Source organism: Notamacropus eugenii, chromosome 3 (assembly GCF_028372415.1).
Source record: "Notamacropus eugenii isolate mMacEug1 chromosome 3, mMacEug1.pri_v2, whole genome shotgun sequence".
Lineage (NCBI taxonomy): Eukaryota > Metazoa > Chordata > Mammalia > Diprotodontia > Macropodidae > Notamacropus > Notamacropus eugenii.
The window spans coordinates 303,295,276-303,320,150 of NC_092874.1; the positions used below are offsets into that span (position 1 = coordinate 303,295,276).

At 43.2% G+C, this 24,875-nt stretch overlaps 1 long non-coding RNA gene across 6 annotated transcripts in view; it reads right to left on the reverse strand.

Moving 5' to 3' along the window:
- LOC140531557 (uncharacterized) overlaps window positions 1–24,875 on the reverse strand; it is a 56,170-nt gene that overhangs the window by 21,451 nt on the left and 9,844 nt on the right. For 2 of the 6 annotated variants that reach the window (XR_011976377.1, XR_011976374.1), the window contains exons 2-3: window positions 2,338–2,682; window positions 1,821–1,940 (exon numbers count right to left, since the gene is read on the reverse strand). This is a non-coding gene — a long non-coding RNA (uncharacterized lncRNA). Of the gene's footprint in view, window positions 1–1,820; window positions 1,959–2,337; window positions 2,683–8,856; window positions 8,909–21,306; window positions 21,485–24,875 lie in introns of all 6 variants that reach the window. The other 4 variants (XR_011976378.1, XR_011976379.1, XR_011976375.1 and 1 more) reach the window with 4 other exon arrangements.

Sequence of the window (24,875 nt, forward strand, 5' to 3'; positions counted from 1 at the left end):
AATAAGGTGATTTCAGAGGGGAGGAGGACACTAACAGTAGGAGAGGAAGAACTAGGGAAAGGCCTCTCAGTGGCCTTAGAGTTTGGGCTGAGCTTTAAAGTACATCAGGAAATGGGGATTCAGTTAAAGATGCATTGAGAAGAGGCTCAAAGTAGCCACTGTGGAGAAGGAAATGAGTCAGTAGGAGAAGAATGAGCCATGAGGCCCTATTGGGAGGCAGAGAGTATTCAACTGCTGTGGGCCCAGTAAGTAAAGTGTCCTGATTTCCTCTAAAGAGATGGACAGGAATGAAGGGGGATGGAGAGATTTTTTTTTCCTTTCCAAACTTTTCTAATTTTGGAAAGTCACTCATGTCTTGGCTGTGTTTCCTGGACCTCAAGATGAGGCTAACCCATGACCCCAGGGACCTAGGAGGGCCTAATGCCTCGACCAGAACTACAGAGTCAGAGAATCTCAGAACCAGCTGGGACCTCAAAGGGCATTGAGTTGGACATGGATCACGCCAAGTTTCCTCTCTCCAGTATGGCTGACCTTCCTTGAGGACCTCTAGCTAGTAAAAGGAAGCCCACAGCCTCCAAGGGCAGCCCATTTCTTGGAAAAGTTTCTTCTTTACCTTGAGCCAGATCTATCTTCCTAGATCTGCCCATTTCCTGGTTCTTCCCATGGGTCCAAGCAAAACAAATCTAATTCCTTGGGTTTCCAATGGATCTTTACCCCAGAAAAACTCCAATTTCCAGTGGATGCTTCAAGTACTTGAAACGAGATTGGGATCACTATCTTGATTTCTCTAATGAAGCCATTTCCATTTAATTGACCTGGACATGCCCTCTGGCTCAAAAGTAGTTGATGGAAGCTGCCAGTGAGCTCTCCAAGGTCCTGGGCTACAGGAGTATTTGGACACTAGCAAAATCTTCAGTAAGAGGTGGTTTGGATTAACAGTAATTACACTGGTCTAAGAATCAGAAGCTACTGTGTTTGTCCTGACTCTGTAACTAACTTCCTAAAGGACCGTGGGTAAGTCATTTTAACCCTTTTCTTATTCAAAAACTAGGGTGATGGACTCCATTTGCTGCAAGGTCCTTCCAGCAACAACATTCTAAGATTCCAGAGTATGAAATCAACCATGGGGGAGACAATAAGACCATGCCACGCCTGGATTTCTAGGTAGCAAGGTACCAGAAAAAGGGCACTGGAACTGGAAGACAAAACCTGGGTCTGAATCTGCAATTTACTCATCATATAACCTTCAGCAAGTCACTTAATTTCTCCAGCTTCAATGAGAAGGTTGAACTTGATTATCTCTGTGATCTTTTCCAGTCCTAAATCTATAGTCCAGGAATCCCCATGTTCCAAAGCCTTTCCTAACTCTCTCCTATTCTATGTTCTAAGACTGTCACCAGGATTGTCATCCTATCACCATAATTGGTAATTATATGAGGCATTTGCTGCAAACAAGCTAAAAATATTCCCAGGGATGTTTGTAAATTTTTAAAACCAGATTTAAAAAATCATAAATCTTTCAAGACCCAAAGTATTAATGATTTAATGGTGGAAATACAGGCTTTGGGGCTGATATTGAGAGGAAACAGGCTTCCCCCCATGGAACTCTTCAGACACATTGATAACTGTCCATTTCTAGCTCATTTATGTTGTGAGTCAAAGCCAGCCCTGGGTCAAGGAGATTGATTCCCCATTATGACAGGAAAACTACCAATCTCATATATATTCTGAGAGTACTTACAGACAACTTGAGTTTCTCATAAAGGATAACAATAATAATAACTTATGCATAGAATATTCAGTGGTTAGAAAGTACTTACATCTATTATTCCGTTCAGTCCTCACACCAATCCTGTGCAGTAAGCAGGCGAGATATTATCTCCAATTCCTCATTCCAGCCCTTTCATGCCTCAGTAGATGGTCTTCATGAATTGTTATGCCTGAAAAGCATTCATCAACTGGAGCCCAGATGAAGAATATGTCATCAAAAATACAACATTTTGCAACCTGTCACTGAGCTCCAATGGGAAACCTCTTCAGCCCTCCTTCCCCAGCTTGCTCAGATCCATCAGAGTTTGGGGTGTGTTGCAGAACCCTTGGAGACCTCCAAAGGGTCACCTCCCTTTCAAGAAGGACAGTAATAATTATATTTATCTCAACTTTGCTGGTGGGGAAATTGAGATCCAGAGAGAGAAAGTGATTCAGATTATAGAACCTCAAAATTAGAAGGAAAATTTAGACTAATTCATACCTAGACAAGAATATTCTCCATAAAAATCCCTCCAAATGTCATCTAGCCCTTCCTTATAGATCTCCGGGCCTTGAGGGAGTCATTACCTTATGAAACATTCACTCCTCTCTTGGGCCCTTTAACTGGAAGTAAGTTTCTCTTTATTCTATCCAAGTCTGCCTCTCTGTAGTTTCAAACTATTGCTCCTTTTTCTGGCCTCTGGAGAGCAATACTAATAATCACTTCTCCATGGCACAACCCCTCAGATTCATCACCATTAATGTTCTTGGCTTTTAGCTCAGCAGACCACTTTACAGACATCATTTCTTTCTCTCCTTATAGCTCTGTGCAGTCAATAACATGGGATGAAGTGAGCTGTCCATGGTGCTGCATCCAGCAAACGTCAAAAGCAGACACTGACCGCTCCTCTTCTTGACCTCAACTTTCTATAGCTGTGTTGGGATTAGACATAAAAAACAGAGGAATTAGGGGGAGAAGGCAGGGTTAAGTACACCCTATTTAGATACATCCTCTCCAGACAACTGTCATGTCTAAGGTAGAGTTGTTTGATACTGCTAGGGGGCACCACAGTGCACAGAGTGCTGGACCTGGAATCAGGAAGACCTGAGTTCAAATCCAGCCATGTGATCTTGGTCAAACCACTTAAATATCTATTTGACTCAGCTTCCTCAACTGTAAAATGGAGAGAATAACAGCATTTAGCTGACAAGGTTGTTGCGAGAATTAAATGAGATAATTTTTGTAAGGCACCCAGCACAGTGCTTAGAATATAGTAGGCCCTATATAAATGCTTATTCCTTTCCCTAAACAGCTCAAGTCATATACATATATAATTAAAATATATAAAAATTATAATATATTATAAAGTATCACATAATATATAATATAATAAAGTATAATAAAATATATAATAAATTAACAAATATATAAATAAATTAACAACCCAAATTCATTCATCTTATCCTTATATGGCATAGGCTAGAGACCTTCATCATGTTGGTCACCCTCCTCTGGAAAGTCTCTGTTCTACCAATGACTTTCCCAGTATGTAATCCTCCAAAATTCAGCTGTGGTATGACCAGGGCTATGACTTCCCTTCCTTGGATACTAAGTGTGCTAACTCTGTAAGTGCTGCCTGAAATCAGATTAGCTCATAGTCTGCTCCAACCAACTCCCAGACCTTTCCCACCCTCTTCAGACCTCCCCTGGGCACTAAATGCTATAGTGGAAATAAAGATGTCCTTCTGACTTTCTAACTGGAATGTAAAGGTGATTATTGTTATTATCATCATCATTATTATTTCCTAAGCTTCTCTTTAAAACTTGAGTCTGTCATTTGTAATCCATCTTAATTCTTTCTAATCCTGGTTCATATTGTCTTCTCTCTCCCTCCCCTTTAAGATGCTGCAGGAAAGGGATTAGCTGCCATCTCTGACTCCAGACATCTCACATGGGGACAGTATGTGTCTGATTGGAAGCCACATGGGGTTTCAAGCCCATGGCCTGTTCCCACTTGTAATGCTTCAGGTAGCCTGGAGAATCATACCCCCTCCCCCACCACATTGAACTATGTTCCAGTGCTGATTAAAGACACAAATGCCTTCCTTGATCACAGCCCCAATCAGACCTTCCTATTGCCAGAAAAAGCTCCATCTAGGTCAGGATGTGCTCACGGCAGGTTTGTAGTGCCTGAAGTGTCTGGAAATTATAGCCGCTAAATGGCCCAGAGATGTCGGGAGCTAATCTCCCCCAGCCTTGAGAGGGCTAATCATCAGCTCAGATGGAAACATAATTCCTGGCATAGATAGCCTGGTAACCACTTAATAGGAGCTGGGCCCAGGGACATTAGTGAAGGGAAGTCAGTGGCACCAGGCTCAAGGTCTTACATCCTAGAGTCAATTTCTCAAGTGTTCCCAGTTCTGCCCTGGAAGGGGGTGGAAGGAAGCCACAGGATGATAACATCACAAAGCTGGAAGGAACTTCCCAGGCCCCCAGAACTAAGCAGACCTGGACTCAGAATGCCCTCTGCTACCTTCTACAACAAACAGTAGTCTAGATTTTGGTTGGGGGGGTTCCAGGGGCAAAGAACCCACTGTCCCCAGAGCAACCTGCTCCACTTTGGAATGGGGGCTGATTGTCCATAGCAGCAAGTAGAAATCTGTATCTTTGCAACTTCAGAACAACAGAACTGGAGAATGAAAAAATGCCTCAGGAGACTTTGGTCTAACCAGTACAGGAAAGGCAATCCTTCTATAACATACACACACAAGTGGCAGTCCAACTTCTGCTGGAAGACCTCCAGTACTGAAGAAGTCCTCCTGATGTCTTCAAGTTCACTTTGGGATCCTTCCAATCTTTAGGAAGCTCTTTTTGCCGGCACATCTAAATCCGCCTTTTGAAGTCCATCCCCTCCCCATCATTGATCCTGATTTTTCCTTCTAAGGCCATACAGAGCAATGTTCAATCTCTGTTCTATGTAACAGTCCTTCAAATACTGAGACAACAATTGCACCCCTTCTCCTTCTTCTGCTGGCTAAACATTTCTAGTTTTTTCCAACTCATTCTTCTATGTCATGAACCCAAGGCACATTCACGGTGCTGTCTCCCTCCTCTGTCTTCTCTGCAGGTTATCAATGTCCTTCCTAAAATGAGATGTCCCAAGCTAAGCTCAGTGTATCTCTGGTCAGACTCATCTGTGTTCAGTTTTAGGAGGGACCTTGAGCAGGGGCATTGGCAAGCTTGTGCACATCCAGAGAAAAGTAAGGGCAATGGAAACCATGTCACAAGAGGATTGTTTGGAATCACCAGGGCAGGAGAGGTGTAGGGAATCCAACTTCAGATATCTCAAGTCATCTACAATGACAATACTGCTTCTGCCTGACCCCAGAAGAATCGAGCATGTAAGCATCTTTTCAGTGTCTGCACTAATAATACACTGTGCTAGGCACAGGGAGGGAGTGGCAGTGTCCAATGACAAAATAAATGAGGATAGGTGAAATGAAACAGGTGAAAGCTCCAGGAAGACAAAATGATGCATTGATTCCCTTTTATCTTGGCACAAGTGTCTAGCTTGGTACCTGGGATGTAGTAGGTGCCTGATAAATGCTTCTTGAGTGACTGATTGATAACCATGCCATTTTTCCTGCTTTAACCTATGCCTGGAATGCCCTCCTTCGCTCTCTCTCTTCCCCTAATGGATCCCTACTCAAAGTCCAACTCAGATGCCTCTTCTTGAGAAAGCTTTCCTCGATGCCTTCCCTGTGGGACCAATAGCTCAACTTTCACCTTGACCTCACAACATTCAGGTTCCTTTCTCAGACTTCTCTTCAAGTACTGGAGGTTGTATTGTCCCCATTTGGCTCCAAATCCACTGCAGGCAGATCATGGGATCCCAGGCAAGGAGTCAAGATGCCTCCATCAAGTCAAGTTTGTAATGTGAAAATGGCACAAAGCTATCATTAAGACAAATTCAGCTAAGCAGCAGGAGTTCCCAGTTGCTACCATACTGAAGAGGATAAGGGAGAGGGGCACATGTGACATTTCTGAGACCTCTAAATCTTACTTCCCTGAAGCAAAGTTCTGATTGCCCTGTCTTCCTCACAGATCGGACCAGTGTAAAATAAATATGATCAGTTATTTATTCTCCTGTTCTAGAGCCCCTAAGTAGAGGGAGGAAATACCATTCCAAGGTAAAAAGGCATGTCTTGGTTTTGTTTTATTTTTTTCTCCAGCAGGGCCTGGGTTAGGACAACACATAGTTAACAGTCTAAAGGGAATCCTTGCCTCCAGTGGCCAGGACATGATGTATTCAATAAGCAATAACAGGGGGGGAAATGAATCTGCCAAGGCTCCCATCACAGACACTTTAGCAGAGGTGGGCGACCTTTTACAAATACACAGAGCTTGTCTCTGAAACCATATTTTCTGGGCATAATGAGGCAGACAGATGATTAATATTCATGAATGGCCAAGAGCCAGCAAAGACATTGCTTGGATTTGGGCAAGAGCAAGGGAGATGTGGAGATTGGAGGTCTTCATGTGATGCCCGACTCTCCCTGGACAGATGTTTCCTGATCATCTTCTTCTAGGGATGGGTGAAGGCTGCAGTTCACCCCCGAACCTTTGCCGATTCCCCTCCTTTTCCTCCAATCTTTGTTTCAGCTGGCTTCCCCATTTCCTTGTCTTGGCTGGCTCCCTGTGTGCAGGAGTCCTGGAGGTTCCCTTCTATTTTCCTATTCTCTTCTACCTTGAACCTCTCGGGACACTGGGACATCAATAAGCATTGGCATCCTGAACTTAAGACCAGTTCTAGCTGACAATTCTTAGTTACCCTAAATTCATTTCTCAAATATTTTCCTTCTCTATATCCTTTAATCTGTGATTGATTCCTCTGGGGCAGACCTCGGTTATTTCAATGGCCCACTGGTACATCTGCCTGCCTCTAATCTCCCTCCACTCCAGTCCATCCTCCATTCAGTCACAGTCTGATCATGTCACCCGCTCTACTCAATAAACTCCAGTGGCTCCCCATTGCCTCCAGGAGTAAATACAAAATCCTCCCTTTGGTGTTCAAAGGTCTTCATATCTTCCCCACCCTCCCACCTTTACAATCTTCCTATACTGTCTCTCTGCTCATATACTCAGTGACCTGGTAACACTAGCCTCCTTGCTGTTCCTCACACAAGACTCTCCATTTCCCAACTCACCTGTTTTCTCTGGTTGTCATCCATGGCTGGAAGGCTCCCTCTCTTTATCTCTACCTCTGAGCTTCCCCTTCTACAAAAAGCCCTTCCTGACCCCCCTGCATGCCAGAGTCTTCCCACTGGTGATCATCTCCAATTATCCTGTGTATGTCTGGTTTGTACAGTTATCTGTACATCTCCCTCCCCCCACACACACGCACACTGGACTGTGAGCTCCTTCCAGCCAAGGACAGGGTGTTTTCCTTCCTTTGTTTCTTCAGTGAGTAGCAGACTAGGATGCCTGGCACATTGAAGGGGCTCAATAAGTGCTTTTGGGGGCTAACTGGCATAGAGTTCTCATCCCTTCCTCCTCCCCCGCTCCTGAATTGTGTGGAACTAGCTGGATATGATGCCTCTCAGCCCTCCATGTCTGAGGACAAGAACTTTCTCTTCTGACTGAGGCCATTCTATTGGGATTAAACTCCATGCTTAACCAGGGCACTGTCCTTGAATATGGTCCTATCAGAGGAAGATCAGAGGCAGCCATGTCAGGAGATTCCCAACCCCAAACAGAGCAGACTGTGGCTACAATATGCCAGCCATGTGTCCACAGTGGCATCTCACACTTTGTGGTTACAAAGCCCTTCCTCCCTCTTTTAGCCTTGTGGAGATGAAAGGACAGAGATGACTACCCCCTTTTTATTGAGGTGGGGACTCTGCTTCAGGCTAAATATCCCTGTTTCCCTCAGTCCATCTCCATATTGTACAGGGTTCATTTCCCTGGCAAAAATGACTTCCCTAAGACACCAACTCTCAGGCTGACTCAGCAATCCCATCATGCTGCTAAGATGTCATCTATGCAGTACGGTGGCCTGGAATAAGAAAGACCCAAGTTCAAATCCAGTCTCAGACACTTGCTAGATAAGTGACCCTGGGCAAGTCACTTAACCTCTATTTTCCTCAGTCTCCTCAAATGTAAAATGGAGATGATAATAATAGCACCTACTTCCCAGGATTATTGTAAGGGCCAAATGAGATAATATTTCAATGTGCTTATCACTTAGCACATGTAGGTGCTTAATGATCCCTTGTTTCCTTCCTTCATTTCATTGCTTGGAATCACGAATCCTTGTCTTCTATCCACTACTCAGCACTTCCTGTCATGAACTGGAGTCCCTCAGTCGAGGAACAGTGGTCAGGTAGCATTAAGAATGCGGAGGAAATGACATCGTCATGACTGGAGCTCCCCTGAGCCAGAATTTTCTCCCTTTGGGTTTTGGGGTATATGGCACAGCAAGGAAGCTTGGTCGAGATTTTCAGTCTGTTTAGGAGAAGTCAGCCTGGTACAAAACCAAAGGCTGCCGCCAGGAGAATCACGTAGCACATCAGGATGTGCAGGCTGGTTGGACAAAGCTGGCATCGAGCTAGGGGAGGAGAGCAGGAGCTTAACGCTGATGGTCGGGAGTGATTGCAGCAGGTCGCTAGAGCTCAGCATCCTTGGGAGTCCCACCCACAAGCCGGGGTTGGGAGGAGCTCACTTCAGGCTTTGTATGTAGTCTTGGAACCCCAGGAAATAAGCAGAAAGTGGAAGCAGTTGCAGGGTAAGAATGACATCACTTTCCCCGATCTGGGCTCGGGTCAGGGGATGAGCCTCACCAGGTGAGGCTCCGATGGTGGAACAGGACCAGCAGACCTTCCTTTCTGCGTCCCAGCACATTCTGAGTGCTAGGCCTGCAGGCAGGACCCAGGGGCTGGTGTGGGGCTCACTCTCTGCTCTACAGAACTTCCATGATCCCAAACAAGTCCCTTCATCACCTGCCACAGTGGAGAGGGGAAGGAGTCTAAATGATTCAGCAGGAAGCATTCAAAAGACACTGACCCTGGAGCCAGGGATTTGGGTATCACTCCCATATCCGTGCTTACCCTTGAGACTTTGGGCAAGTCATTTCACTTCCCTGGGCTTCAGTTTCCTCATCTGTAAAATGAAGGGGATGAATATGGAAATAGGTTTTGCATAACTTGACATGTATAATTAATATCCTACTAACTTCTCAAGGGGTGGGGGAGGGGTGGGAGGGAGAGAATTTGGAATTTTAAAAATGAATATTTAATTTTGATTACATGTAATTGAGAAATATTTAACAAAATAAATAAAGATTATTTTTTAAAAATGAAGGCAATTGAATAAATGGCCCCTGAAATCCTTTCCAGATCAAGACTTATAATTGTATTTTCCTATACCTGATTTATGATTCCACCAGTTCTGGTATTCTGTGTCCTAATACATAGTCTAAAATCTCCCTGGCTCTGACATCCCCCATTCTAAGAGCTCTCCCAGACTCTGCCTTTCTAGGTTGTAAATTTCTTCACAGCTCTCACAGCAAATACATGCATTTGCAAAATCTAATTTGCTCCTCCAGAGTTGCGTGCATCTGTCTCCTGTCATGCAGTTATGTGATTAGAGATTCTGAACTAGAGTTGACTAATGATTTGAGGATCATTAGAGGAAGAAGATGAGGGCATGAAGTGACTGGGAATGGAGGTGACAAGGAGGAAGAGTCAGTCTTGGGGCTCACTGACCACAGCCAGGCAATTTTTAGGCTGTTTGTTCTTGGTCATAGGAAGACCTAGAGAAGATAGTAGGAGTCAAACCCTCTGCCATCTTGTGAAAAAGACTCCAAGTCATATGCCCAGTGCCATCCTCATGAACCAAAAGCACGCCTAGAGTAAGACATAAGGTGCCTGCACTTCTCACCTCAGTACAAGCCTTGTGGGCCCCTCAGAGCTCCTCACTGAAGTGGGGGGGGGGGGGAACAAAGGAAAAGATCCTGGGCTCATTGCATGCAATATGAGGCTGACAATGGAACCCTCTGCTGACCAGTGAGTTCCCAGTCATTAGAGGCTTTTGAGGTGGTTGGAGAACTCCTTGTCAGAGACCTGGAGTGTGGTGGGTTCTATGTCCTCTCAGATTCCTTTTGGTCTGGGATCTCACAAATGTATTTTTGCCCCTCTAAGCCTGCCTCAAGTCCAGGAAGCAGTTCCATTTCTAAACTCATTTATTCACCTGAACTTTGAGCTCCATGAGGCAGCCATCAAGTCTTGCCAAAATTTTTGCCAAAAACTCTTTCCAACATGAGCTCCTGTGGCTCCTCTCTCTGACCCATCTTCAGTGCAGCTGACAATGGACCAGAGCGTGCCTTTCCCCTACTCAAGAATTTTTTGGAATTCCCTATTGTCACTAAGATGAAATACAAATCTCTCTATTTGGAATTTAGGATCCTTTATAATCTAGTCTCAAGCTACTTTTCTAGCCTGTTGTCAGCTTATTCCCCTCCTATATCCTTTGTTCTGGTAAAACAGCACCATGTTGTCCTATGGACTCAGTCTTTTCCACAAACCACCTCACTCCTCAACATGCCTGGAATGCACCCCATCCTCCCTTGGAACTCCTGACATCTCTAGGTCCCTTCACAGCTCAGCTGAAGAGCTGCCTGGTATAAAAAGAAGACTCTCTAGTCCCCCTTCCCAAGTAACTAGTTTCTTCCCACCTAAAAATTATTTTGCATTTCCTTTATAAATATTTTGTATTAACTTGTCTCTGTATATATCATTTCAGCAGAGCATAAGTTTCTTGAGGACAGGGAATGTCTCACCTTCAAATATCTAGTGACTTATACAGTATCTGGCACAATGAAGGCATTTAATGAAAACTTTGTTAAACTGAATTGAATTAATAGATTGTGACCTTGGAAAGGTCATTTCTGAGTCAGTCTCTGCCTCGGAAAAATGAGTCAGCTAGCTGACATCTAAGGTCCCTTTCAATTCTGATCTTGTCTGTTTTAAGACCTCTCACAGGTCTGACCTTCTCTGTTCTAAGGTCCCTCTCAGCTCTGACATTTCCTATTCTAAGGCTCCTCCCTGTTCTAAGGCCTTCCCAGCTCTAAGGCCCCTCCCAGCTCTGCCATCTCCTGTTCTAAGAGCCTTCCTTTTTATGTTCTACGAAGGCTGGAAGTAGAAGACACCAGTGTAGGAGCTGTAATTTTGTGCCTCTTTCTCCCTGGCACGGCAGGCACTGCCAGCTTTCTCCCAGTCAGAGAAGTAGTCCTGGTCCCCCTGGACCCTGCTGGGACTCACTGTCCTGGTCTGGCCCAAACTTTGCTCTTTCCTGACAGGAAGATGGCATGAACTTTGCAGTCATTTCCCCACTTCTCAGTGCAGATGTAAAGGTCTGTTTTCATCCCTGGCTGCTCATTGAACAACAGAGCGGGCGCCTCCTCCGCAGAGACAGCTGCTTCAGCTTGAATTATTTATAAGCCATCTCTGTGGAACGTTGGGGTAAAATACTGAAGCTTCAGTCCAGAGTCTTCATTAAGGTGGTATCAAGGCAAGCTCCCCTTTCCTCAGGGGAAACTTCCTCTTCCCCACTGCCCCCTCCAGTTTTGATATTCAGCATTCTATGATCCTAGGTTCCTCCTAGCTTTCATATTCTATGCTTTGAAGACAGCTGAGTAACCTAGAGGATAAAACACTGGACCTGGAGTTAGGAAGATCCTAGTTCAAATCCTGCCTCAGACACTTACTAGCTTTGCGACCTTGGGTAAGCCATAACCTCTGCCTCAGTTTCCTCAATTGTAAAGCAAGGCTAATAATAGAATCTAACCTCCAGGGTTGTTGTGAGGATCAAATAAGTCAATAATTATGAAGTGCTTAACTCAGACCTGGTATAGAAGAGGTACTGTAGAAATGCTCACTAGTTTTATTTTCCTAAAACTTAGTACAATGCTTGACAGATATCAGGTGCTTCATCAATGCTTATTGCTTTGACTTGCCAGGCATTGATTGAGAATAGCTCCTCACAGCGCTGAGTGGGGGAGACTACATGTAGTTACCTCAGTTCATATGTGATTTACACAGAGTAGATAATGGTGATGTCAGAGAGGAGGGATTCCAAGCTGGGGAGTCAGGAAAATGCCTCCTGAAGAAGATGGGATTTGAGCTGAGTCTTGTAGGAGGCCAGGAAGGGAAGGTGAGGAGGAAGGGAAGGTGAGGAGGAAGGGCATTCCAGGAGTTGGGACAGCTAGGGATGGGAAAAGGAGGATGTTGTGCTAGAAACTATGAATCAGCTGGTGTTGCTCAATCACAGAGTGCCTGGGGAGGAATATGATGTGAGAACACAAAAGGTCAGGTCAGGAGATCTCAAAGTCAAGCAGAGAGCTTTATATTTATCCTAATGGAAATAAAGAGTCACTGGTGCTTATGGGAGGAGGCAGGATCCCATAGAGGGGGGGTGGTGACAGGGTCAGACCCAGGATTTTAAAAGATTATCTTGATAGTTTGAGTGGAGGATGAGCCAGAGAGGGGAGAGCCTGGAGGGAGGGACACTAGTCAGAAGGCTTTTGCCATAATCCAGACAAGAAGTGGTGAACTGAAGGAAGGCTATTACAGTGTGACTGGAGAGAAAGGGATGTGTCAGAGGCAGAAATTCCATGATTCAGCAACAAATTACACATGGGGGAGGGGAGTCAAGGATGACAGCGATATTGTGAGCCTGGGATTGGGGTAGAGGTAACCTCAGGCAGTCAGAATCCATTGGGTTTTATACCAGAGAGCCTTTTACAAATGCATAGACCAGAAGAGAGAAGACCCCAGGCATCACTAGAATACCCCATCATGAAAAGGTCCTGTGAGGATAATCATCTGGCTAGGGAGAGTGGCTTAGGTGAACTGGGGTGCACTTAGGGCTTCACTAGCTACTCTGTGTCTATCCTTATACCCTCCCCACTACACATATATGGAATCCATCTCCTCCTCAGGCAAGAAGCCCAGCCTAACCAGATTACATGCATCATAGCTCTTCTGATTTCAAGTTCCTAGTCTTTCAACACCTTTCATTAAGGAATCCTAGAGATGCCTGTCCTGGCCACAGTGGAGTTGTAGGAATAACCCTGGTTTCCCAAGACAACATTTATGAGATAGAAGGTTCACATGTTTATAGAGAAGGCCAAAGGTTCCAGCCCAGAGGGGAGGAACAAAACAAAATCAATCCAAGACGCCATAGCAGCAGCAGGACAGGCAGCTCTCCTTCTGCACCAAGTGCTTGGAGTCAACTCCAGAGCAAAGAGAAAATTTTCAGGTGTCCCTGACTAAGCTGGATCTCCAGGAAGAATTCCTCTGCAGTAAAGACCAGCAAGGAAGGGCCAAAGTTAATTTCTCCAGATCACTAGAGAAGCTAGAGTGTATCTCCTGCTCCTACACACTTTCCTAGGAGCTCTATGGAGTTTAGAAATGAATGAGACCTGAGAGATCCAGGACTGTTTAATCTTTTTTGTGAGATGATTTTCCAACCCCTTAAGCCCACCCCAGGAGTCCGGTGAAGCCCATGGACTCTATCCTGGAAATGTGTCTAAATGCATAAAATAAAATAACACAGGATTACAAAGGAAATTAATCATGTTAACTCATAGTTACCAAATTATTTTTTAAACTGGATTAAGAACCTCTGATCTAATTCAGACCCCCAAAACTGAGACCCAAAGTAGGTTAGTGACTTGCCCAGGGTCATACAGGTAACAAATAACAGAAAGGGAATTTGTACTTATCTAGAGAGACATTGCAAGGTTGAGAACTTGGAGTCAGAAAAACTGGTTTGAGTCTCTGCAGGACCATTCACTGTTATGTGGCCTTAGTCAAATCCATTGAGCTCTCTGTAAAATAATGGGGGCCTCCCAGCTGCAGGTCCTACGACAGTCATAATCTCAGGATCATTCCTGTATCTGTAGCATGGAGTTGGCATTGTCAAGGAGATCAGGATGCCAGAAATGACTTCCTCCTGGTTTTCCAGCAGGGCCCTCTGGCATTTACTCTTTCTCCCCACCTTCTCCCCTAGGAATTTCTTTTAACCTGGGGCCTGGGAGGGGTCAATGTGACTCATCCACTCTCCTTCCCAGCTCTAGGGTTCCAAGTCTCTTGAAGTCCAACAGACTAATGGCCTTTACTGGTCAAACTTCCTTTCTTGGGATCACCATATTGGAACTGAACTCAGTTAAGTGTTCATACAAATAAATTGAGTCAAAACTCTATTGAATAGTCAAAGCAAGGATTAAAGTAGACTGATAAAAGCTCTGTGACCCACTAATTGTTTGACCTTGGTCAATTTTCTTCTCTCTGAGTTTCATCTTCCTTTTCTGTAAAATTAGAGGGACTGCTAAGTCTTCCTCTGACTCCAAATCTAGTTTTCTATGAAAAAAAGTATGGACTCAGAACACGAACTGTCAGAGCTGGGAGGGACCTTAGAAACCATTTAGTGCAACATTCTTCATTTACACCTGAGAAAACTGAATCCCAGAGAAAGAGAGGAACATCACAAAATTACCAGCTCCTCCTAATGGGGAAATGTTACAGAAGACCCAGGATTTAAACTCAGGTCTCCCAGCTCCATACATGAAGACTGTTTCATTCACCAAATGACGTATTTTTTCTAGACTTAAAAGATCAAAATTTGCTGCCCTTACAGTTTGTCTGGCAAGAGGAGGATATCATCACCCAAATGACTTGTTATGGAGAAAGCTGGTCTCACATCACTAACCCCAAAGAGGAGTGTACATGCTTATTGTCCAACACCATGGCTTCCTTCCTGGAGCCCATGCAGGCTCATTCTCATTTTCAGCCAGATTCATTCCATACTCACACTTCTATGTGGAGGCTAGCTGTTCCTCCTGCTTTGGGAGAAATCACTGGAAAAAAATGAGAGCTGAGCCAGGAAATTCTGAATTCTGGTCCAGCCTGTGGCACTTGAATTCCTGTTTCTGGAGTCTTAAAAAGTAAAACTAAAACAAGCCCAGGTAACAAAATTAAGATTCCTAAAACTGATGGAGTCCAGACTTTGGTTAGAATATTTTCTAATCCCAACTGGTCTCTTCTTCAAAATATAGAAATGTCAGACCTAATAATATGACTCTTCCACAAGAGACATTGCCATGGATATTTGGGATGAGCAGATGTGTACACATTGATAGGGACACATTCCCCTAGAGTGCCTGCAAAGTTTGTGGGGATCTTTATCTTGGAAGGAGCTTCCTTCTGGAGAGAAGCTATGTGACTAAGACAGAAATAAGGAGAAAGGGCTAAGCCCAATTGCTAGCTACTCCCAAAGGGGAAAAAGGGAAGATGAATGGAACTCTGCAACAGAAAACAAGAAACAAGACAAGCAATTAGACTGGGAATGTAAACAAAATGCTAAGAAGACAGGAGGAACTGTAATTGGGCAGCAAGAGTGGAGCATAATGAACTGGCTGGACCAACAGACCAATGATGGTGATGATGGTGAGATTCCATTCTACACATACACACACACACACACACACACACACACACTCCATCATCATCATCATCATCATCTTCTTCTTCTTCTTCTTCTTCTTCTTCTTCTTCTTCTTCTTCTTCTTCTTCTCAGGCAAGGGATCCAACAGCTCTCCTTTAGGATTCCCAGGGATGCCTGGCCTGGTACAGTGGAGCTGTTGGAAATAGCCCAGGGTCCCCAAGACAATGTTTAAGAGAAAGAGTAGAATTCACAGGTCTATAAAGAAAACCAAAGGTCTAGCTTCCTGCCAATCCCTGGAGTTCTGGTTAAGATAGCTTCCTTCCTTCCCCTTTACTTGTTTCTTCCCAATTCTTCCTCTGCTTAGTGGAGGAGTTGGGGAGTGGATGGGAAGAGAGCCAACCCTCCTTCACTACATGTCATATTATTCCCTTCAACTTATTCTCATTTATATTTCTAGTATGCTATTTGAAATTACTGTTGAAGTTGATGGCCATGTTTTTACATGACTTTAATGCAAAATCTATGAGTATGTCTGAAGACACAGAGAGGAAACCAACCACAAGGGACAGACATCCCCCAGCACAAGCTGACATTGGGGGCACTGAGGAGACTAGAAAGAGGACTTTTGTAGATAGTAGGATCCCAGAGAGTATCCATCCCATAGATTACCTTTTGGATACAGAGAAAAAATTAATGAGGAAATGAGCCTATAGCAACAAAAGGTGGAAATAGATGCGTCTGCTCAGATAATCACTCCTTGCAAACAAAATCTCTATACCCACCTGGCTAAAAAATCATCTCCTACACATTTAGCCTTGTGTGGCAATATTAAGAGTGCTGAATTGGGAATCAAAACACTTGGATTTGAATCCCAGTTCTGCCCTTACTAACTTGAAGATTTGGAGCAAGTATCTTTCCTACTATGGGCATCAGTTTCCCAAGCTATAAAATGAGAGGGTTGGACTAATTGATCTCCTTCCTTACTCCAGGCTGCCTCTATCCACCGAGCTTCTGATTACATTTCTCAAGCAAAGCCCAAAGTCAGACTAAAGTGACATCCACATACATTTCTTTTGAGAAAAAAAAATAGACTGTTTACTTCTGCCTTTTATTCCAAAAAGTCTTTGTGCTGTGAGAAATCAATCCCCCCTACTGCTCCGAGGCAGGTGTGCAGATGGGAAAATAATAGCGTTTTGCTTTTAGAATAGCCAGAGATTTCCTTTTGACGCTCTCCTCTCTCAGCCCCTCCCCCCATAATTCTTATCCTGGCTCCACCAGACTTCTTGGACATGGCATTTCTGAGCTCTAGCCAAGACTTCTACTGGATGGAGGCTCAGAACAGCTAAGAAGAAAAGATTGGCAGAGGAGAAAGGTTCTCCCCAGGAGAGAAACAACCAGGATCTTCTGTAACTCTCCCAGGATGCAGTGCCCTGACCACAGGTGCAGGTAAGGAAGCAGACTTCGAGGAAAGGAGGTGGCCTTGGTGCTGAGATCCTCCAAATGTTCCTGCTTGTGGATTGCATGGCATGGTCTGCAGCCAGTCCCAAACAAGGAAGAACACTATCGATGTGATCTGCAATCACTTAAAAGGGCGTCATCAGCAGAGAGAGAACTGGATCTGGAGTCGGGGAACCTTGCTTGGAATTCCAACTTTGACACTTGCCATAAACATACTGCACATAATATATGCATACTATTAGTGTAAAAGCAAAGGCACAAACAAGAAACCCAAAATAAGGCATCTCTCCAAGGCACAGGTAATTGGTACATGAAAATTTGTAACTGGAAGACTTCAGGTGAAATGCCCCTGCAGAATCCACCTTCCTAATCTGTATCTCTCTCATAGTCCCTTGACAGTGAACAAGAATTTATTAAGTTCCTACTATGTTCTAGGAACATCCAAAGTGAATGTTAACAGACAACTTCTGCCTTCAAAGATCTAAGAGAGGCACCATTTTAAAAAGGAGGTAGATGGAAGGTACTCTGAGGTAGGAAGGCATTGGAAGCTGAGGGATAATATTGGAGATTTGAGCTTCAATGTGAAGGAAGCCAGGGAAACCAGGAGGCAGAAGGAAGAAAGAAGGACATGAGGATGGAGAAAAAAATATCATCTTCAGGGAACAGAAAGGGCCTCAAGATGTCAAGAATATAAAACATCCTGAGTACTAGTGGCTTGCATACAAAGAACTGTCCAGGTGTTGTGTATAAAGTGAAGAAAATGATATTTATACTACCTATCCAACACAGATGGTGGGAGGAACCCATCAAAGTACTGTTACAGAGAAATTAAGAATTATTACTTTGTACCTCTGTGTAGCTCTGACATTTCCTGTTCTAAGGCCCCTCCCAGCTTTGACCTTCACTGTTCTTAGACCCTTCGCAGCTCTGATATTCCCTATTCTAACTCTCCTCCCAGTTCTGACAGTCTATGATCTATAATAAAAATTTTCCAGGAATCACTGGTTTTTTGGTCCTTCTTAACTATGGCCAGACATCTCTCTGGGAATATTCCTTCTCAAACATCAACTCTCATAAAGGATACCCAAAAGTTAAATCTTAATCACATAAATGTGATTTTAGGATAAATAACACACAGACTGAATAAAAACGTCCATCTGTCCCCATGTAGCTATCACAGGGCCTCGCTCCAATTATGGAATGATCAATTCAGCAGACTGAGCTTTATCTTGCTTTGAAATTCAGTAATTTATTGTCATTGCCCATTCAGGGGAATTTCTTCACAGATTTTACTAGTTAGAGATTTATTCTAAAATGATAGTATCACTCAGAATCAAAGAATTAAATATTATCTCAGTTGGAAGGTGTTGACAGGCTGCTGGCTGGAAAGCTTGTGAAATACATACTGCGACTGTGACAATGGTCTCAAGGGGCTTGTCTGACTGTTGGACTCATCCCAGATGGACAAAGATGAGCATTGGGAAACACTAAAGAAAAGTCACTCAGGAAGGTGATGTCAGGATTTCTCTGAAGATACTGTTGTTTTCTTTCTTTGAGAAAGGTCACCTGGACCACTAAATCCTTGGCTCAAAATGAAGACATAACAGGTATCTTCCCTCTTGTCTTCTTCTCCTCTCTTCTCTGCCCTGGTTCATTGAACAACTTCTTTCTCCTCCCCTTCACTGTTTGAGTCCTTGAGAAGATTGTACCCACTGCCTCTATGGTTTCAAGATCTAGTCTCTTACAGACTTGTGCTCCCCCAAATCTAGAGAAATTGCTCTCTTGGGGGAGGAGCCAAGATGGCGGAGTAGAAAGACACACATATGCTAGCTTGAAACCCACAGACCATAAAATATCTGTAAAGAAGAACTCCCAACAAATTCTGGAGCAGCAGAAGCCACAGAACAATGGAGCAGATGAGATTTCTGTTCCAGAGAGACCTGAAAACCTGATGCAAAAGGTCTGTCATGCCCTGGACCTGGAGCAGAGCCCAGCCCTGCCTTGGCCGAGCAGCACCGAGAGGAGCAGATCCAAGCAGGCTTCAGGGACAGAATCTCCAGTGGCCATGCACGTCCCTCCACCCACAGATGACAAGGGTCAGTGAGAGGGTCTCTTTGGCTGGTCTAGAGGGGAGAGGGGTGTCCCCATAACTCAGGCCCCCTTGGGAGGCAGCAGCGGGGGAGGTGGCAGACGGGGCTCCCCAAGCAGCAGGAGCTGGGATCCATTGTTGAAGGTCTCTGCATAAACCCCCTGAGGGAACTGAGCCCTGTGTGGTGGCCCTGCCCCCCCAGCACCTGAACTTAATCTCACACTGAATAGCAGCCCCGCCCCTGCCCAAAGCCCTGAGGCTGGGAAGCAGCATTTGAATCCCAGACCCCAAGCACTGGGCTGGGCAGATCTGGAGACAAGGAGGGGGTGGAAAGAAAACTCAAAAGTCAAGTCACTGGCTGGGAAAATGCCCAGAAAAGGGGAAAAAAATAAGACTATAGAAGGTTACTTTCTTGGTGAACAGATAATTCCTCCCTTCCTTTTTGATGAGGAAGAACAATGCTTACCATCAGGGAAAGACACAGAAGTCAAGGCTTCTGTATCCCACACATCCAAAATAAATATACCATGGGCTCAGGTCATGGAAGAGCTCAAAAAGGATTTTGAAAATCAAGTAAGAGAGGTGGAGGAAAAACTGGGAAGAGAAATGAGAGACATGCAAGAAAAGCATGAAAATCAGGTCAACACCCTGCTGAAGGAGACCCAAAAAAATGCTGAAGAAAATAACACCTTGAAAAATAGGCTAACTCAATTGGCAAAAGAGGTTCAAAAAGCCAATGAAGAGAAGAATGCTTTCAAAAGCAGAATTAGCCAAATGGAAAAGGAGGTTCAAAAGCTCACTAAAGAAAATAGTTCTTTCAAAATTAGAATGGAACAGATGGAGGCTAATGACTTTATGAGAAACCAAGAAATCACAAAACAAAACCAAAAGAATGGAAAAATGGAAGAGAATGTGAAATATCTCATTGGAAAAACAACTGACCTGGAAAATAGATCCAGGAAAGACAGTTTTAAAATTATGGGACTACCTGAAAGCCATGATCAAAAAAAGAGCCTAGACATCATCTTTCATGAAATTATCAAGGAAAACTGCCCTGAGATTCTAGAACCAGAAGGCAAAATAAGTATTCAAGGAAGCCACTGATCACTGCCTGAAAGAGATCCAAAAAGAGAAACTCCTAGGAACATTGTGGCCAAATTCCAGAGTTCCCAGATCAAGGAGAAAATATTGCAAGCAGCTAGAAAGAAACAATTCAAGTATTGTGGAAATACAATCAGGATAACACAAGATCTAGCAGCTTCTACATTAAGGGATCGAAAGGCATGGAATAGGATATTCCAGAAGTCAAAGGAACTAGGACTAAAACCAAGAATCACCTACCCAGCAAAACTGAGTATAATACTTCAGGGGAAAAAATGGTCTTTCAATGATGCAGAGGACTTTCAAGCATTCTTGATGAAAAGACCAGAGCTGAAAAGAAAATTTGACTTTCAAACACAAGAATGAAGAGAAGCATGAAAAGGTAAACAGCAAAGAGAAGTCATAAGGGACTTACTAAAGTTGAACTGTTTACATTCCTATATGGAAAAAATATATTTGTAACTCTTGAAACTTTTCAGTATCTGGGTACTGGGTGGTATTTTACACACACACACACACACACACACACACACAGAGAGAGAGAGACAGAGAGCACAGAATGAATTGAATACGATGGGATCATATCTTTAAAAAAATGAAATTAAGTGATTAGACAGAAATATATTGGGAGGAGAAAGGGAGAAATGGAATGGGGCAAATTATCTCTCGTAAAAGAGGCAAGCAAAAGACTTTTTAGTGGAGGGAAAAAGAAGGGAAGTGAGAGAAAAACATGAAGTTTACTCTCATCACATTCCACTAAAGGAAGGAATAAAATGCACACTCATTTTGGTATGGAAACCTATCTTACAATACAGGAAAGTGGGGGAGAAGGGGATAAGCAAGGTGGGGGGGGATGATGGAAGGGAGGGCAATGGGAGGAGGGGGCAATTTGAAGTCAGTACTCTTGGGGAGGGACAGGATCAAAAGAGAGAATAGAAGCAATGGGGGGCAGGATAGGATGGAGGGAAATATAGTTAATCTTACACAACATGACTATTAGGGAAGTCATTTGCAAAACTACACAGGTATGGCCTATATTAAATTGCTTGCCTTCCAAAGGGAATGGGTGGGGAGGGAGGGATGAAGAGAAGTAGGAACTCAAAGTTTTAGGAACAACTGTCAAGTACTGTTCTTGCTACTAGGAAATAAGAAATACAGGTAAAGAGGTATAGAAAGTTATCTGGCCCTACAGGACAAAAGAGAAGATGGGGACAAGGGAAGGGAGGGATGATAGAAGAGAGGGCAGATTGGTGATAGGGGCAATTAGAATGCTTGGTGTTTTGGGGTGGGGGAAAGGGACAAATGGGGAGAAAATTTGGAACCCAAAATTTTGTGAAAATGAATGTTAAAAGTTAAATAAATTAATTAAAAAAGAAATTGCTCTCTAAAGAAAGTGCCCAGTGACCTTATTTTTTCCAGTCTCCATTGTTCTTGATCCATGTGTAGCTTTCAAGACCATTGACCAATCCTTTCTAATTGCTTCTTGTAGTTTCTGTCCTCTTCAGAGATAGAATTACTCTCCTGTTTCCTTTCCTCTCTAGCATCTTCATCTCTGCCTCTTTTGTAGCCTTCTCCTCCTCTCCCTAGAACATAGCAATAGCCCTTTAAGGTTGACAGAGAACTTTTCACATGCCTTCTCTCTTGTCTCTGAGAAAAATTCAGTGACAATCGTCTCACAGATCAGAGGGCCCTAGATCTAGGAGTGAAAAGGATCTCAAAGAGTCCTCACTTTACAAAAGAGGAAACTGAGGAAACTGAAACAAGTGAAATGATTTGCCCTGAGTCACATAAATATCTGTCATTCAGTTATGCCCTGTAGACCACAGAACACCAGTCCTTTCTATCCACCATCTCTCCAAGTCTGTCCAACTTCTTGTCCATTACCTCCATTACACTATCTATCTCATCCTCTGCCATCTGCTTTTCCTTTTGCCTTCAATCTTTCCCAACATCAAGGTTTTATTTTCTAATCATTCCTGTTTTCTCATTATGTGGCCAAAGTAATTAAGCTTCAGCTTCAGTATTTGACTTTACAGTGACTAACCTGAATTAATTTCTTTAAGTATTGACTGATTTGATCTCCTTTTTGTCCAAGGAAATCTCAAAATTCCTTACTAGCACCACAATTTGAAAATTTCATTTCCTCGTTGTCCAAGTACTTAAGCATATGGCTGTGAGAGTTGGACTAGACACAGCTACAGTATCTAATGAAGGATTTGAACCTAGGTCTTCCTGACAAACAGCCTGCTCTCTATACTAATTTGGATGTTCCACAAACTTCGGCTCTTGGCTTTTTTCTTTCTTTTATTTTCTCTACTGACCATCTCATTCACTTCACTGACTTCAGCAGTCTCTTCCATGATCACAATTCCCAAATATTTATCTAGAGCCTTGACCTAACTCATCATGGGATCACAGATTTAGAATTGAAAGGAACCTTAGAGATCATTCAGTTTAACCTTCTCTTTGTAGCTAAATTGTTACCTAGACCAGGGAAAGGTCTTGTCCATAGTCACATAGGTAGTACAAGCAGAGATCCAGGGCTTCTGGACTTACTTGCACTGCCCCGAGCTCCCAATTCAGCTCCCAGTGCTAACATTTCCTGTCCCAAGACCCTTCCCTGTTCAGACTTCCTGTGCTCAAAGGACCCAGTATGCTCTGCCAGTCACTACAAGTCTCTCTTCCTGAGCCAACTCTTCAGAGGAATTCAGCCTTCAGAGCTCCCCATCGACAGTGTCAGAGTTTCCAGCTTCCACTGTCAGTGAGCATCTTAGAGCACAAACACTCCCTAATGGTTGCAGTACAGATGCCTGCTGGGCTTCCACTCAATTAAAACAACAACAATGATAAGAGTAACAGCCTCTCACATTCTTCCAGCTCTTAATTTCTCAAAGCTCCCTGGCATTCATTAATCCCTGCTCATCCTCAAACTAAGCCCTTGGGCTAAGCAGACCAAGCACCCTTAGATGCTCTCTGTCATTAACCAAACATCCTGAAACTATATAGAGTCCCATACCAGAAACATAAAGATGAAAACAAGATAGGTCATGTCCTCAAGGGGTTTACAGACCACTGGGAGGAATTCGGCAAGGAAAAAAATTACTAACGGCTGACAAGTTAATAGCAAAACCCAGAATTTGAATTCTTGTGTCTGGACTCCCAGATGAAGCCCAAGCTGTCTTTCCCATAACCTAGATTCATGGAAGGTTAGAACTGGGAGCAATCTCAGACATCATTTAATCCAAAATCCTAGTTGCTCATGAACCCTGCTCTCTACCAGTATTTGTCTTTGTGTGCCCAGAGGCCAGCCCATGGTAAGTGCTTAGCAAATAAATGATAGTTGGAAAGTTCATTTATTTATGCACCCAGACTGTTACCAGGTAGAAACCCTTAATGAGCCACTTTAATGAATAGACAAACTGGTTTATAATTAGCATATCAACTCTATGCAAATAATGTCATTAAAGTACTAGGGAAAAGAAATAAATACATCAGTAAATGAATGGCTGGATAAATAAATAAATAAGGGTTGGATGAATGAATTAATAGATTAATAGTGATCTACTGATTATAGCTAAGTCCAAGGGAGATCAAGTTGACTTGCCTTGGTGAAGTAGTTAACAATTAACAGAGATAAGGTTTAGCACCACATTCCTCAAGCCCAGACTTAGTTCTATTTTTCTTTTACCAAGCTTCCCAGAGACTGGGGCTTCAATCCTGGTTCTATTGCTTTATTAGGCTATGATCCTCACAATTCTGAGTCTCAGTTTCCTCACTGGCAAAATGGAGATAATAATTTTTACCCTAGCTCTGCAGTTCACAGGACTATTTTTTTAAATTAATTAGTTTATTTGTTTTCAGTTTTCTACAATCACTTCCATATATCTTAGATTTTCCCCCTTCCCTTCCCTACCTTCCCTGCTCCCTTCCCCCCTCCCTCATCAAGATGATGTGCACACTTATATTGGTTCTACACATATATCCTTATTAAATACATTTTCACTTTAGTCATGTGGCATAGAAGAATTAAAATTAATGGGAGAAACCATGAAAACAAAACAAAACACAAGAGAAAATGATCTGCTTCATTCTGCTATCTAGTTCCATAACTATTTCTCTGGATGGGGAAAGCCTCAAGAGTCCATTGGGAATTTTTAGGTCCTTGTATTTCTGTGAAAATTTGTCTGCTGGAAAAATCCCTTGCACACTGTGATTGTTGCTGTGTACAAAGTTCACCTGGGTCTGCTCCTTTCTCTCAGCATCATTCCCTGAAGTTTTCCTGCTCATCATTTCTTATAGCACAATAGTATTCCATTACATTTATATGCCGCAACTTGTTCAGCCATTCCCCAGTTGATGGGTATCCCCTTGATTTCCAGTTCTTGGCCACCACAAAGAGAGATGCTATAAATATTTTTGTACATGTGAGACCCTTTCCCATTTTTACGATCTCTTTGGGATACAGTCCTAGAAGCGATATTGCTGGGTATACACAATTTTGTAGCCCCTGGTCATGGTTTCAAATTGCTCTCCTGAATGGTTGAATCAGCTCACAGCTCCACCAACAATGAATTAGTGTTCCAACTCTTCCACATCTCCAACATTTATCATCTTCCTGTTTTGTCATGTTAGCCAATTGGATAGGTGTGATGTGGTACCTTAGAGTTGTTTTGATTTGCATCTCTCTAATCAATAGTGATTTGGAGCATTTTTTCATATGATTATAGATAGCTTTAATTTATTCCTTTGAAACTGCCTGTCCATATCCTTTGACCATTTATCAATTGGGAAATGACTTGTATTCTTGTACATTTGACTCAGTTCTCTATATATTTTAGAAATGAGGCCTTTATCACAGACACTAGTTGCAAAAATTCTTTCCCAGTTTTCTGCTTCCCTTCTAATCTTGGTTGCATTGAGTTTGTTTGTGCAAAAACTTTTCAATTTGATATGATCAAAATTATTGATTTTGCA